Source organism: Electrophorus electricus, unplaced genomic scaffold, assembly GCF_041902795.1.
Source record: "Electrophorus electricus isolate QZ-2024a unplaced genomic scaffold, ASM4190279v1 Scaffold84, whole genome shotgun sequence".
NCBI classification, from domain to species: domain Eukaryota; kingdom Metazoa; phylum Chordata; class Actinopteri; order Gymnotiformes; family Gymnotidae; genus Electrophorus; species Electrophorus electricus.
The window spans coordinates 92,501-95,992 of record NW_027658801.1 but is presented as its reverse complement, the minus strand read 5'-3'; the positions used below and the strand labels follow the sequence as shown (position 1 = coordinate 95,992).

Sequence of the window (3,492 nt, the reverse complement as noted above, 5' to 3'; positions counted from 1 at the left end):
TACCTGGTTGATCCTGCCAGTAACATATGCTTGTCTCAAAGATTAAGCCATGCAGGTCTAAGTGCACACGGCCGGTACAGTGAAACTGCGAATGGCTCATTAAATCAGTTATGGTTCCTTTGATCGCTCCACACGTTACTCGGATAACTGTGGTAATTCTAGAGCTAATACATGCAAACGAGCGCTGACCCTTCGGGGGATGCGTGCATTTATCAGACCCAAAACCCATCCGGGGGGCTCGGGCCCCCCGGCCGCTTTGGTGACTCTAGATAACCTCGGGCCGATCGCGCGCCCTCCGCGGCGGCGACGTCTCATTCGAATGTCTGCCCTATCAACTTTCGATGGTACCATAGTCGGCTACCATGGTGACCACGGGTAACGGGGAATCAGGGTTCGATTCCGGAGAGGGAGCCTGAGAAACGGCTACCACATCCAAGGAAGGCAGCAGGCGCGCAAATTACCCATTCCCGACACGGGGAGGTAGTGACGAAAAATAACGATACAGGTCTCTTTCGAGGCCCTGTAATCGGAATGAGCGTATCCTAAACCCATGGGTGAGGACCCATTGGAGGGCAAGTCTGGTGCCAGCAGCCGCGGTAATTCCAGCTCCAATAGCGTATATTAAAGTTGCTGCAGTTAAAAAGCTCGTAGTTGGATGTCGGGAGTGGGCTGGCGGTCCGCCGCGAGGCGTGCCACCGCCTGTCTCAGACCCTGTCTCCCGGTGCCCCCCGGATGCCCTTGGCTGGGTGTCCGGACGGGGCTCGGAGCGTTTACTTTGAAAAAATTAGAGTGTTCAAAGCGGGCCCGCTTCTCGCCTGAATACCTGAGCTAGGAATAATGGAATAGGACTCCGGTTCTATTTTGTGGGTTTCCTGAACCAGGGCCATGATTAAGAGGGACGGCCGGGGGCATTCGTATTGCGCCGCTAGAGGTGAAATTCTTGGACCGGCGCAAGACGGACGAAAGCGAAAGCATTTGCCAAGAATGTTTTCATTAATCAAGAACGAAAGTCGGAGGTTCGAAGACGATCAGATACCGTCGTAGTTCCGACCGTAAACTATGCCGACCCGCGATCCGGCGGCGTTATTCCCATGACCCGCCGGGCAGCGTGAGGGAAACCACGAGTCTGTGGGTTCCGGGGGGAGTATGGTTGCAAAGCTGAAACTTAAAGGAATTGACGGAAGGGCACCACCAGGAGTGGAGCCTGCGGCTTAATTTGACTCAACACGGGAAACCTCACCCGGCCCGGACACGGAAAGGATTGACAGATTGATAGCTCTTTCTCGATTCTGTGGGTGGTGGTGCATGGCCGTTCTTAGTTGGTGGAGCGATTTGTCTGGTTAATTCCGATAACGAACGAGACTCCGGCATGCTAAATAGTTACGCGGCCCTCCGCGGTCGGCGTCAAACTTCTTAGAGGGACAAGTGGCGTTCAGCCACGCGAGATGGAGCAATAACAGGTCTGTGATGCCCTTAGATGTCCGGGGCTGCACGCGCGCCACAATGGTTGGATCAGCGTGTGCCTACCCTACACCGAGAGGTGCGGGTAATCCGCTGAACCCCATTCGTGATGGGGACTGGGGATTGCAATTATTCCCCATGAACGAGGAATTCCCAGTAAGCGCGGGTCATAAGCTCGCGTTGATTAAGTCCCTGCCCTTTGTACACACCGCCCGTCGCTACTACCGATCGGATGGTTTAGTGAGGTCCTCGGATCGGCCCCGCCGGGGCTCCTCGCGGGCCTTGGCGGAGCGCCGAGAAGTCGATCAAACTTGACTATCTAGAGGAAGTAAAAGTCGTAACAAGGTTTTCGTAGGTGAACCTGCGAAAGGATCATTAACGGGTAACGCTGTCCGGCGTGCCTCCTCTCCCGACCCCCTCGACTTCGCCGTCCCCCCGCGTCGGGGCCCAGGGTCGAAAGGGTCTTCGGGGTTGCTGTTACACGTGGTCGCTTGCAGGTCAGGCTGGACAGAAGGCATAAAGGAGGAGCCTAGTCCCTCCCACCCCTTCCTCGTCCTCCGCCTCTTCCTCCGCGTCGTCCTTCAGCACCCCCCCCCCGCAGGCCCCGGTATTCTCTGGGTTCCAGCGCGAGAGACGCGTCGTTCAAAAAACTCGGCGTCCCCGCTCGTCGGGCGAAGGCCGGTTTCCCCTCACCTTGCCGGCAGGAGAAGCGCCTGCGAGTCGAGCGGGTCGTACGGGTCCGTCCCGCGCCCTCCCTCTCGCTCGCACGGCCGCTGCCTCCGTCCACCGCGAGGGGTTTTCCTATTTTGTTGTCCTTGTCATTCATCCCCGTCCCCTTGCTCGCTGACGAGCGGACTTTCCGGGGGGGGTTGCGAGCGCTGCTCCTCGTGGGGCAGGCCATGGCCCTTCCTGTGTTCGTCCGCCCACCGGCGTCCTGGGGCGTGGTGGTGGTGGGTGGCGCAGCCGGTTCCCCTGCTTCTCTCTCTCAGAAAGGAGTCTCAGGGGGACCCCCGGCAGGTACCTAGGGCTTGGCCCACGCTACGTGAGTTCCACCCCTTTCGAGGGGTCGGACGGGGCGGGCGCGGAGGGCCGCGGTTCAAAGACTGACTCGTCTGCCACGTGGGGCGTGTGGGCAAAGCGCAACCCCGCGCCCGTTTCAACACTCGCAGACGGGGGCGCCTGACCGGTTGGTGAAACCTTTTAAACCTGTCTTTGTAGTCGTGGTGAAAGACCTAAACTGAGCCTGAAATAAAAGAGTACAACTCTTAGCGGTGGATCACTTGGCTCGTGCGTCGATGAAGAACGCAGCCAGCTGCGAGAACTAATGTGAATTGCAGGACACATTGATCATCGACATTTCGAACGCACATTGCGGCCCCGGGTCCATCCCGGGGCTACGCCTGTCTGAGGGTCGCTATTCCTATCTGTCGGACCTGCCTTCTCAGGCGGGACCGCGGTTGGAGGTTCGTAGGTGGGGGGGTGCCCCCTGGCCTCCGTCTTCCTAAAAGCAGACGGTTCCCGGTCGCTGTCTCGGTGAGATCCGGTCGGTGGGTTCGCTGCGGTTGAGTGCCCGTTCTCCGTGCACAAGCTTCTCCTCCCCCGCTTCGGTTCGTTTCGGTTCGTTTCGGCTCCGCTCCTGGCCTGGCCAGGAACGTGGTCCCCTGCGCCCGAGAAAGAAGCGAGCGTGGCTGCCGGTGGGTTCTCTCCGCTTTGGCTGCCCACGTTTTCGCTTCTTTTCTCACCCCCTGCGCAGGCGGATCACGGAAAGGTGTCTGTTCTGTTCCGTTACGTGCGCGAGCGGAGGGAGGTTGTTGTTACATGCGTTCCCCCCCCCCCTCCCCCGGTGGGGGGGGTGGGGGGGGTCGGGGTTCGGGTGGCTCTGCCTCTGGCGTTTTCCTTACGGGCCGACCTGTCCGTGGCACGTCCGTGACGTCCCGACCTGTGTCCTCGTTAGCCCGGGTGAAAAGGGACTCGTCCCCTAACCCGGCGGTGTTCACGCTTCTGGGCAACCCTCCAGAGCGAACTCGGGAG

General features: G+C 59.5%; 2 non-coding genes across 2 annotated transcripts; both read left to right on the top strand.

Annotated features, from left to right (window-relative positions):
* LOC145656633 (18S ribosomal RNA) lies at nt 1–1,839 on the top strand. The gene has a single exon (XR_014122236.1). It is a non-coding gene; the product is annotated as an 18S ribosomal RNA (ribosomal RNA).
* An 882-nt stretch (nt 1,840–2,721) lies between these two features.
* On the top strand, nt 2,722–2,875 carry LOC145656653 (5.8S ribosomal RNA). The gene has a single exon (XR_014122256.1). It is a non-coding gene; the product is annotated as a 5.8S ribosomal RNA (ribosomal RNA).
* Nucleotides 2,876–3,492: the final 617 nt, after the last annotated feature.